The sequence below is a fragment of the Arachis hypogaea genome, chromosome 9 (genome assembly GCF_003086295.3).
Source record: "Arachis hypogaea cultivar Tifrunner chromosome 9, arahy.Tifrunner.gnm2.J5K5, whole genome shotgun sequence".
Classification (NCBI taxonomy): domain Eukaryota; kingdom Viridiplantae; phylum Streptophyta; class Magnoliopsida; order Fabales; family Fabaceae; genus Arachis; species Arachis hypogaea.
The window spans coordinates 70,790,551-70,803,164 of NC_092044.1; the positions used below are offsets into that span (position 1 = coordinate 70,790,551).

The following is a 12,614-nucleotide window of genomic DNA, read 5'->3' on the forward strand; positions in this document are numbered from 1 at the left end:
TTTTTAACAAAATTATCTTATGTTTTAACTGTATAAATAATAATTAGCATATACAATAACAAAAAATAACAGCTTAATGGTAATTTAGGAAGCATCCAATAATAAAGAGGACTTGTTTCAGATCACGTCTTCAGTAATTTTGGAATTCTCCATGAAACGGTTTGATTGAACTAATTTTCTACCAATTTTAAAAATAACATTTTGTAAGTATTGTATCGAGTTGAATATTTTTGTTTGTAATTTAAATTTTGCGTATTTTTCAGGGTATTAGCTGGAGGATGATTTAATTTTCTTACGGATACTTGGAGATATATACATTGGAAAAGAATTTTAAAAGCAGTTAATAAGAGAAAAAAAAAATTAAGAGTTCTATTTACAAAACAGATATAAAGAATATGAAGTTATTAGTTAGTTATTAAAGCTTGGCATGAGATAGTGTATCGAAACTGTTTTAACATAGAATTCATCAAGGAAAATGTTGTAAGTGACAAAAAGAAACTTACTATAATTAAAAAATACATTATATCACTGGTCAACTTATAATTAACATATTAACACTCATTAAATCATTAGTGAATTCATCGGCACTTTCGCAAAGAATAAAAAAATATTTTTTTTTCATTTAACTAAACCAGCAATAGTTATTCTGCCATCTCGTCTTCTACTTAACTGACTGAACTTAATTCACCTGTTTCTTCCTTGAGTGAAAACAAAAATTGTTCAATGTATTTTTTTTCTTAACAAAACTCACCAATTTTAATTTTTCTTCACTAACTTAAAAACAGAAACTAATAGCCTATACACCATATTAGGCACAACAAAATTCTCAGCACAATCGTTAACGTGAGAGTAAAAACCCTTTCCAGATTTTAATCACAAAAATTAAAAAAGAAAAAAAATTGTCTATTATAATATCAACAACAAATTAATATCTAATTATAACTCATTCACAAGCTTCATTATAATTTATATATATGGCTTGTCCCCTATGAAACAAAATTTTGGAATTACCATGTCCATGTGTCTACTGTCTTTGAAGTTACCCATACTTAGTAGAGTGCAACAAGTCTTCAACTCTACAACTACTCTAATTCAGAGGCAATCAAGCATAGAACATTCTTTTCTGAATTAACCAAGCAATTTACAATACAACACATAGAACTAACAGCTTATATCAATTTTCATGGAGAACATGTGAACCATCAAAGTGCATACTAAAAGATGACAAAAACCTACATGGACAATACCAGGAAGTGCCATCTCAACAACTATATATTCATTATCATGCCTACCTTGCTAGCAGTACCCATAGCAATAAAATCTTTCAAAACCCAGCATCATCATCCAAATCTATAGTTGTCCATGTTGTAATTACAGTGCTTATTCATTCAATTCTTTGCCTTTTCACTCATATTTTTTCTGCAAAAAAAAAAATTATTCCTACAGTTTGATCCCACAATTAACGACTTCAACAGTAAAAGATTGGTTATCTTAAGTTCTTAACTAATCTTACATCAACTATTTATTCACACATAAACAATGACATAACCAAGAACAAGAAATCAATTATGTTGAAAAAATACTATGGTTATTATATATTTCTACTCTAGCAAACCTAGAATGACATAAGCAAAAAAATTGTTTTGATCTCATGAAGATGCGTCTGCTAATAATTTACGGAGAATAACTAAACATAAATGACAAGCAACGGCGGGAATAACGCCACTGACCAGGGTGAAGGGCTGGGGGACAACGACTCCACCGCTGCAACGAAGCAACTAGCGATTTGCGAGCTAGGAAGCGAGCTTCACCACGACGAACACACGCAGATCCCAAGTGCCACCAGCAGCGACAGCGAGCAGACTAGCAGCGGCGACCCTCGTAGATGGAGCTTGGTTTTGCTCTGCTAAGAGGAGAGGCATGAGGTGAAGACCCAAGTTGCCTTTTTTTTCATCCATTGTTTTTTTTTTGCGTCCACTTAGGCCCAAAACGCAAACGTCTAACCAATGGAACTGGCGCACACAAATCCCGTTCCATTTCACGCAACTACCTGGCTCACTCGGCCCACCCGTGAGCACCCACACGGCCACACCTAGCTGAAAGCCTGCCCCAGCCGCACAAGGGAGAAAACACGTGTTGGCAGTAGACATAAGGAGATGGTATATCTGTAAATCTGTACAGAATTGCATCTGTACAGTAGAGCGACCCTAATTCTAAATGTGATCCTATATTGACTCCTGAAGAAATCGGTTGCGATAAATTTTTTCCATCTTATACAGGTGTGAGAAATGGGTGTTTATAAATCACCGTTGATCTTGGACAGTTTTTTGAATGTAGAAGAGGCTTACGTCTTTAACATGAATAACTTACTGCAGTTGTTCTACAGTATATGAAGGTGGGACGAGTCGGAGAGAAGCGAAACTTGAAGGGTGTGGTTAGAGTACTTTGGGGTGCCTTTACATGCATGGTTTGCGGATACTTTCGGGCTAATAAACAGCCAATATGGTGAGATGGTTGGCTGTGATAACGCAACAAAATCGTGCAGCTCTTTTAGTGTCGACCGTGTACAAATTGATACATGTGTAATGGATGTGATCAAAGAATAGGTCCATATTACAATAGACACTAGTGGCTTTGACATATTGATTAAAGAGGTAGGTTGTGAAACATATAGAGGGGATGTCAAGGTAGAAATGATGAGGGATGGTAAGGATAACGGCGAACACCAGAAGAACATATCTACAAAGTGAAATGATGATGTAGCTATAACGTCGCCAAGACCAATAATTTTGACAGGCAGTGCAGATCAGGCAGCGGAAGTGATTATTGATGTGATGCGAGAGGAGGTAGAAGATGAGGCTAGAATGGTAAATTCAGAAACAATTTTGAATGAGTGGAATTGTGACAATTTAAGGAACAATCAATCGAAGTTCTTATCAATCTAATAAAAGTGTTAATAAAAGCATGGCAGATTTGGTGGGATATGATGAAGTGGATTCTGAAATGACTATTTTTTGGGATTACGGTCGTAAATATTTTGGCCAAGAAGGGGAGAAATAATGCGCGATGTAGTTGTACATATAAGGAAGCCCCTCAATAGTTATAGATGCTATAATAACACATTGGGCCTTGAAAGACTATGGCCAGAAGGAGATAAGAACACGGGAGGAGCGGACGGTGTACATGGGCCTGCTGGGGAGATCCCGGGTCGGATCTATACTGGGTCGGTTCAGCAGATTTTAGGTTGGAGATCTGTACGTAGGTTAGGTTTCGGCCAACCAACCAATGACGCCTGTGCGCCTGGGGATCTCCGAGAATTGGGGGCTGCGATACCTAAGGCTGGGGAAGCACGAATCTGCCCTAATGAAGGTTGGCTGGCAACCGCTTGTTCAGATCCTGTGTGCCTGGCAGTTAACAATATAGGGGACGATTGTTGGGAGAACGGGGTTAGAGCTAACCGGGGAGAAGGAGGCCGAGTTGGCCAGGGTAGCACGGCGAGGTTGACAACGCATGAATGCCAGCCGAGGACATCCCAATCTCCCGCTGTGACGTGCTGGTCCTGACACGGGCTGCTGGACATAACAAGACTTGACCAAGGACACGCACGGTGGAGGAGGGAGGAGGCAGAGTGGCTGATCATGGAAGAGGGGCTGATGGGTGTCTAGAAGCTGCAGGCGCAGAAGGCAATGCCAAAATACGTCACGGTAAGGATGTCGAACACAATGGTGAACATGATGAACTGCCTGGAAAGCCTTGGCCGGGTATGAAAGCTTCTGTGGAGCCTAATGAAGAAGATGTATGTGACGAAGACGAGGGCGAATTGGAGGATGAATCTCATACCAGTTATGCTGAAGCCAGTGACAATGAGTGTCTATCATTCGAGGAGCTGCTGTTAGAAAACAAGAAAGCTTGGGACTTAGCAACGGAGTCAGGAGCAGTGTTGTATGACGAAGAAGAAGACATCATAGCGATCCTTCTGCAACAGAATGAAGAAATAGCTTTGAAAAAAAGGTTGGCGAAACAAAAGGCAAAAGCGAGGCGGAGCAGACCCAAAACTTATAAAAATGTGTGCAATAATTTGTTGAAATGATTTTTAGCTGTTGGAATATTAGGGGGTTGAGGGGGGATGGGAAGCTAAGGATGATAAAGGACTTGAAAAAAAATTTTAGATTAAACATGTTAGGCCTGGTAGAGATTAAAAGACAGGTAGTGACTAAATTTAATATACAAAAAATTTGGGGAATTAGTTGTGCGGAATGGGATTTTGTTGAATCTAATGGTGCATCTCGTGGGTTGATGTTAATATGGGATGATGTTTTTTTTTTAAAATAAGAAATAGCCACAAAGGGGAGAGATAGATGTGTATTGAAGGGGAGCTATTGAAGTATAATTTTAATTGTGCTTTTATTTTGGTGTATGGGTCGCATACTAGAAATGATAAACTTGTTGTATGGGAGGAGCTAAGCTACATAGCTGGTCTATGCCAGGTCCCTGTTGCTTCATGGAAGACTTTAATGAGATTGTACATGTAGAAGAAAGACGGGGCACAGATAGCTTACCCTTGTCAGCCGAAGACTTCAAGAATTGGATACATGACATGGGTGTGGTTGACTTGCCGATTACATACCGCAAGTTTACATGGTTCAGAGGTCGATCCTACAGCCGTATTGATAAGATTTTGGTTAGCCTGGAATGGCTTGAAAATTTTCCAGACTCGGATGCGAGGTGGTCCTAGGGGTTTGTCCGACCATTGCCCTATTATAGTGGAAGGTAGAAGGCAGAGAGATGGGCCGAGGCCGTTCAGAAGTCTTGATTCATGGTTTACACATGAAGGTTTTTTGAGAATGGTTAAGGAGGAATGTAGAGGTCTACGTGAGGCACAGTTCATAGATAAATTGAAGGCTATGACAGTTCCTCTGGGAAGATGGCATAAAGATAACTTTGGGGACATGGACAAGAAAATCATGAAGTTTGAGGAAGAGATCAAGAAGATTGATGACATGGTAGGTGATAGTGTTTATGATTGAGCAATGGAGGCAAGAAGAAAGGCGTTAGTGACTTGCTGTGAGAAATGGTATGTAAGGAAGGAGATACATTGGAAGCAGATGACGCGCTCTAGACATGCGCAGGACATTGATAAGAATACAAGGTACTTCCACAATCTTGCCTCTGCAAGAAGGAGAAACAACAGGATTGATGCGTCGCTCATTAATGGAAGATTGGTAAGGAATAGAGCTCGGATTAAGATTGCGATTAGAGAATTTTACAAGAATTTGTATCATCAGGAAGCGTCTACTTTGGTGGGGTTCAGGGACGGCTTGGTGGAAATGATTGGTGAAGATGATGCTTTGGTTTAAGAGGTGCAACTGACTCCTGAGGAAATTAAAGAAGCGGTGTGAGATTGTGAATCATGCAAGGATGTGAATCCTGAGGAAATGATTGGTGAAGATGATGCTTAATGTGTGGAAAACGATCCAACACAAAACTCACCGGCAAGTGTATCGGGTCGCATCAAGTAATAAAACTCACGGGAGTGAGGTCGATCCCACAGGGATTGAAGGATTGAGCAATTTTAGTTTAGTGGTTGATTTAGTCAAGCGAATCAAATATTGGTTGAGTGATTTTGTATCCAACAGTAAGTAAATAGCAGAAAATGTAAAGGGAGAGGGATGAATTGCAGAAATTAAAGAGAACTGAAAGTAAAGGTGCTGAATCTTAAAGAACAAGAAATTAAATGACTGAAACTTAAAGTGCAAGAAATGTAAATTGCAGTAACTTAAAGTGCAAGAAATATAAATTGCTTGAATGGAAAAAGGGAGTTGAGGACTGGGAATTCAGAATTTAAGCAAGAGAAATTAAATTGCAGCAATTATCAAAGCAAGAGATGATTTGAATTCGGTTAGATCTCAAACAGAAAGGGAAATTAAATTGCAGCAAAGGTTCACAGAAGAACCAAAAGGGGAAATGGGATCTCAGGACTCCAGAAACTAGATATCAAAGTCTAGATCTCAATTGCCTTCCCAGATTCAAACTCACAAAGCAATTAACAAGAAATTAAAGAAGAAGCAGTAAAGGAAATGTAATTGAACTCAATTATGCAGAAGAGAAATTTAAGTGATCTTGAATGGAGATTAAGACAGAAATTCCTCAATTCTTCACACTCAAGATTCAAACAAGAAAAGTAAAAAATGCTCAAGCAAGAACGAGGAAGAAGAGAGATAAATTCTCCTTCCCGATTCTCTCAAATCTCAGTTCAAAGCTCTCAGAGAAAATGAAGTTTCAAAATGTAAAAATTCAAAAATCAAAAGAAGGGTCAAAGGTCCTAATTACATCAAACTATCTCCTATTTATACACTTTCTATTCTTGGATTTTGGAATTTGGATGGGCTTTTGATTTGGTGAAGAAATGAATTAAATTGGATTTTTAATCCAATTTTCAGCCCATGAGAAATTGGCTTCCAGGAGGCTGTCCTGCCCTTGTGGAGGGCAGAGCAGAAAATGGTGCATGCGGCTTCATTGCGCGCGTGCTTGGTGTGTGTGATGCGTCAGGATGCTGCCCTGCCCTTGTGGAGGGCAGGGCAGAGTTGCCATGGTGCGCCAAGTGCTGCCCGTGCGTGCTGCTGCTGGCCGAGACTCCCTTGGTGCGCATCAATTTTGTGCGCTGGCCATGCACCACAAAATGCTGCCCTGCCCTTGTGGAGGGCAGGGCAATGTTGCCAATGGTGAAGTCCCACGTTCGAATCTCGGTGGAGGCACATGCTGCTCCTTTTCCTTGGTTTTCTTGGCACCAAAGTAATGTCTAGTTCCTTGCTTCCTCGTGGTGCCGTGTTCGATCCTGGGAGATTGAAAGCAAGCCAATTTTTGCTTGTTTTCCTTGTGCTTGAGCGCTACTCCTTTCCTCCTTGTTCTTGGGTTCGAAACCCGTGGGTGGCACTTGGAGACAATTTCCTTTGATTTTTTCCTTGCATGGAGCCCAATATTGCTCTTGAGGAGGGCAGGGCAAAATTTCTTTGGAAGCTTGGTTCATTATGCTGCTCTCTTGGAGGGCAGTGTGCTCTCCTGGAGGGCAGTGTAGCTTCCTCCCTTCCATGCGCCACATTCTTTTTTTCCTTGGGCCACGCTTTCTTAAGCCACGCTTCCTCTTTTCTTCTTTTCTTCACCTTCAAATAATCAAAACAACCAATCAAAGTATCACTAAATTCACAAGGCTTATAAATCAATTAAAAATCAATTAAATTTAGCTTAAACCTCATAAGTTAGCATCAATTAAATGGTGGTTGTTTGATTCAAATAAAACATGCAATTCCACTCTAAATTGCTTACTTCTAGTGCAAGAAAGTGTATAAAGACTAGTGAAACAAGTGAAATTAGCTTGAAAAATGGGTATATGATGACTTGTCATCACAACACCAAACTTAAATCTTGCTTGTCCCCAAGCAAGCATCAAAATTAAGAGGAAATGAAATGAGAAAAAAAAGCATACATATCCTTATTAGGCATATAGCTGAACTTGATTCATGGAGTTTTGATGCAGACAATGATAACTCAGTTATTGTTTGCTGTTACATAATATACACTTTTCCTCAAAGGCTTACTAAACTTGCTGTTATAAGGTTTACTCTTTACTTGCTCCCTTGCTAACTTTTCTTTTCTCATTTTGCTTAACAAGCTTATTATTCTTTGAAGGCTTGGTGTCAAATGTTGCAGTAGTAGCCTTTGGCTTTATTTTTACTCAACATCTTTCCACCATAGACACATGGCTCACTATTTCCTCCTAGGATCATTGATGCCCAGCATCTTTTTGGATAACTAAATGTTCTGTATCTAGGTTGCTCTTTATTGTGGACTTTCAATTGGCCATCCCAAATCAGTTGATCTAAGTGATCGGGTTTTGAAATACCCCTCAGAATTTACTTGTCCAAGCATATCCTAGTACAAGAACACTACAGGCATGTGTCCTAGGGTCCAAGCTATTGGTGTCTAGCCTTTATTCTTTGTTTTTCTTGCCACATTGGCTTTTTCTACTTCCTTTTCTTTCTGTTTTATTTTTGTTCTCAAGGGTTTTTTCTTTACTGATAGGAACCTTTATGACAGCAAGCTAGCTCACACTTCAATGAAAATTATATTATGCAGCAATTATTTCATGAGTTATGCATTTAATCAAACACATATACCACCATTAACTTCCATTCTAACTTATGCAACATTGGATATTTACTTTCTAATTCAAACCATTCTCTTTTATTCAAGCATATGGGAAACAAAACAAAATTTAAAGCTAAGTGATGAATGACAAGCACTTATGCAAATAAGCATTCTTAACAAACAATTCTACTTGCAACGAGATAAACACTTTAGCAGGACATACAATGGTTTCCAGATTCAAAACACTTCACAGCAGCAAGGATTAAGTTTAGATACAACCTTTGAAGTTGCAGCCCTTTGATTCTTCCTTCAGTTGTGTTCTCTTTGAGTTAAGATGCAGAATATCTTCAATTGTTGACTCATGTCCTGCATAATTCTCAAAAGTTGCTTGCTTCTCAAGCCCTTAAGTGCATGGTTAGTATGCATAAATTGAGTGTGGCTCTTGGATTTATTTTGGTGTGGGAACACCAAACTTAATTGCTTGCCACTGCCTCTGATGCAACAAGTTAACCATCTGTGAAACCTTGTGTTCTTGCTAAAGGTTATGGAATTAAAGCTAGAAAGTAGTTAAATAGTTGGATAATTTGTTTGATTGCTTGGAGCAAGCATTATGCAAGAGGTGAGAATGTGTTTTTAAATGAGATTTTTGGTGGAACACCAAACTTAGAATCTTTCATTCTCCCTTAAATTATTTTGGTGTGCAACACCAAACTTAGCTCCTTGCAATGCATACCAATTATTCAACATTTTTATTGAAAAAGCTATGAAAAGAAAACTACCTCAGGTTGGGTTGCCTCCCAACAAGCGCTCTTTTATTGTCACTAGCTTGACATTGAACTTCCTTTAGGGTGGTTGATGCTGGTGATGTCTTAACTTGTCCCCTCTCACTGTAAGCTTTCTCTGTGTGCCTTGATGCTCAATTTCAATGTGCTCAAGAGAGAGTACTTGGTTGACAGTGTAATGATCTTCTGTTCCCAGCTGTTGATATACTAGTTGCACTTTATCACCTTTGGAAAATCCTTCAGTTGGGAATTTTTTACTCTTCCACCCTTTGTAAGCCTTCTTCTTGTTTTTCTTCTTTTTCTTTCTTTTTGATCTATCTCCCTTGGCAGTGACTTGAGTTGTGATACCTCCCTTTTTGTTTATCATCCCAGCTTCTTTTTGAATTCCTTCTCCTCCTTGCACCTGCTCATTCTTCTGTTCTACTGTGTTGTTGGTTGCTTGCCTTGGAAGATAGTCACTACTTGTCTTGCTTGTTCCTTCATTACTGTGTGATTCTGGAAACACTTTCAAGGTGATGCTTTCCTCATGCATCCTGAGGGTTAGCTCTCCCTGCTCTATATCTACAATGGCTCTAGCAGTGGCCAAAAATGGTCGACCAAGTATTATGGAGTCATTCTCATTCTCTGCTGAATCTAGGATCACAAAGTCTGCAGCAAAGATGAACTTGTCAACCTTAACTAAAAGGTTTTCAATCAACCCTTTAGGATATACCACTGATTGGTCCACCAATTCCAAGGACATCTGTATTGGTTTCACCTCTCCTATGCCAAGCTTTTTCACTAAAGAAGATGGAATTAGATTTATACTTGCTCCTAAGTCACACATCCCCTTGTTGATGAATAGACTTCCAATAGTGCAAGGTAGGAAGAAACCTCCAGGATCTTCAAGCTTGGGAGGGAGCCCTTTTTTGATTAGTGCACTGCATTCTTCACTGAGCATTATAGTCTCCTTCTCATTCCAACTCCTTTTCTTATTGATGAGCTCCTTTAAGAACTTGGCATATAGAGGCATTTGCTCCAATGCCTCAGCCAAGGGTATGTTGATCTCTAGCTTTTTGAAAGTCTCAAGGAATTTGTGAAAATGTTGATCCTTTGCTTCTTTTTGGAATCTCTGTGGATAGGGTAGTGGAGGTGTAAGGCTCTTCTCCACTTGCTGCTGTTTTGGATTTGGTTCTTCCATGATCTGCTTTCCCTTCTTTAAATTCTGTGGTTGGTTGTTCTCTTCTGTGAGCTTTTTTGGGACATTCTTGCTTATTATGTCCTTGTTGTTAGCTCCATCTTTCTCTGTTGGTTCTTTGTCACTCTCCGTAAGTTTCTTGGTTGCTTCTTCATCTTTCAGCAGGATTTTTCCACTCCTTAACTGTATTGCCTTGCACTCCTCTTTTGGATTAGGAATGGTGTCACTTGGTAGTGAGCTTGAAGGTCTCTTAATAGAAATCTGCTTGGAGATTTGTCCAATCTACCTTTCTAGGCTCTTCATGGAGGCTTCTTGGTTCTTTGTTATCAATTATTGGTTCTTCATCATCTTCTCTATGAGCATCTCCAGATTAGTAATCCTCTGAGAGTCTTGTGAGATTGGTTGGTTTTGGGGTGTTGATGGATGATGGTAAATATTTTGGTTAGTTGGTTGGTTATTGGGTGGATAATGGTTAGAGTTGGGGTAATTATTTTGGGGTTTTCTGTAAAAGTTTTAGTTAGTTGGCTGCTAGTTGTGATTTTGGTTGTTTCTTGGAGTGTTTTGAGCTGAGTTTCTTTGCCATGGTTGTTGGTTTTGGTTGTGGTTGTCCCCCCATCTAAGGTTGGGATGGTTTTTCCAAGAGGGATTGTAAGTATCACCATAGACTTCATTTGATCCAGAATTTTGGTTGTGCATGTACTGGACTTGCTCTTGCTGTTGCTCCTGTTGAATTTCTTTATTTTGCCCCCAAATGGTTGATGGTTGGCTTGTGTTGACTGCTGCAACTTGGAGATTGTCAATCCTTTTGGCCATTTGCTCAAATTGTTGTTGAATTTGCTGTTGCATCATTTTGTTTTGAGCTAGGATCGAATCTACTCCTTCCAACTCCATCACTCCTTTCCTTTGTGATGGTTGACGTTGCCTTTGGTGAGCAAAGAAGTACTGGTTGTTGGCTACCATATCAATAAGATTCTGGGCTTCCTCTGCAGTTTTCATGAGTTGCAAAGAGCCTCCAGCTGAGTGATCCAATGCTTCCTGGGATTTCAATGTTAAGCCTTCATAAAAATTCTGCAGCTTATCCCACTCAGTGAACATTTCAGGAGGACACTTCCTGATTAGAGCTTTGTATCTCTCCCATGCCTCATATATGGGTTCAGCCTCCATTTGTGTGAATGTTTGTACCTCAGTCTTCAACCTAATGATCCTTTGAGGTGGGTAGAATTTGGCAAGAAACTTGGTTACCAAATTATCCCAATTGTTGATGCTGTCTCTTGGGAAGGATTCCAACCACTGAGTGGCTTTATCTCTGAGAGAGAATGGAAAGAGCAGTAGCTTGTAGCTGTCAGGAGGCACACCATTGGTTTTGACCGTGTCACAAATCTTCAAGAAGGTAGATAAGTGTTGATTGGAGTCTTCAAGTGGTCCTCCTCCGTAAGAGCAATTATTTTGAACTAGAGTGATAAGTTGTGGCTTTAGTTCAAAATTGTTTGCATTGACATTTGGAGTTAAGATGCTGCTTCCACAATGTCTGGGATTTGCAAATGTGTAGGAGGCCAAAACTCTCCTCTGTGGTGGATTGTTGTTGTTGTTAGCTACTCCACCTGGTGGATTGGTTGAATGTTCCTCCATGTCTTAAAATTCTTCTTCTGACTCCTCCTCTCCAACAATGTTTTTCCCTCTTTCAGCTCTTCTTAATCTCCTGAGGGTTCGTTTGTCTTGTTCATGAAAGATGGGTGTAGCTCTTCTTGTATCTGTCATATAAACAAAACATAAGAACGAGCTCTTCAATTGTTGACTCCTACATAAGTACGAGTTCTATATTAGTGTTGATAAACGGATCGCCTTCTAAGCCATTTAAGATGGAAAGAGGTTTGTGGCAGGGGGATCCATTGTCTCCATTTCTATTTGTACTTGTCGCTGACGTTCTACATAGGATGTTTGGGGAGGCGGTGAGAAATGGGGAATTTTGCCGTTATTGGTGGGTAGAGATCATGTCGAGTTGTCACATCTTCAGTTTGCGAATGATACTGTTCTGTTCTGCCCTCTGGAGGAAGAAACCATAAAGAATTACACGAGGATCCTGCGTTGTTTTGAGCTTATGTCGGGGATGATTATTAACTTTGATAAGTCTAGCTTAATTCCTATTAATTGTGATGTTCAGTGGATACAGTGTATGTCTAGAGGGATGGGCTGTAAGGTAGCCTCACTTTCAGTGAAATACTTGGGGATCCAGTTAGGAACGAACCCGAGGTTGGTGAAGACTTGGAAGCCCATTATAGAAAAAGTGGAGGAGAAGCTGAGCATTTGGAAGGCCAATGTTCTCAACAAATTCGGTAAGCTGGTGCTTATTAAATCTGTTTTGAACAGCCTCCCAGTCTATTATTTGAGTTTGTATAAAATGCCAAAGGATGTTGCAGAGAAACTGATTTTCCTATAGAGAAGGTTTCTATAGGACAAGGAGGATGGTAGGTTTGGTATGGCAATGGTCAGGTGGGAGGTGGTGCAGGCTC

At 39.7% G+C, this 12,614-nt stretch overlaps 1 long non-coding RNA gene across 1 annotated transcript; it reads right to left on the reverse strand.

Moving 5' to 3' along the window:
• Window positions 1-929: 929 nt before the first annotated feature.
• On the reverse strand, window positions 930-4,162 carry LOC112711024 (uncharacterized). The gene is made up of 2 exons (XR_003157167.3): window positions 1,731-4,162; window positions 930-1,419 (listed from the first exon to the last, which is right to left on the reverse strand). It is a non-coding gene; the product is annotated as an uncharacterized lncRNA (long non-coding RNA).
• Between the last annotated feature and the right edge of the window lie 8,452 nt (window positions 4,163-12,614).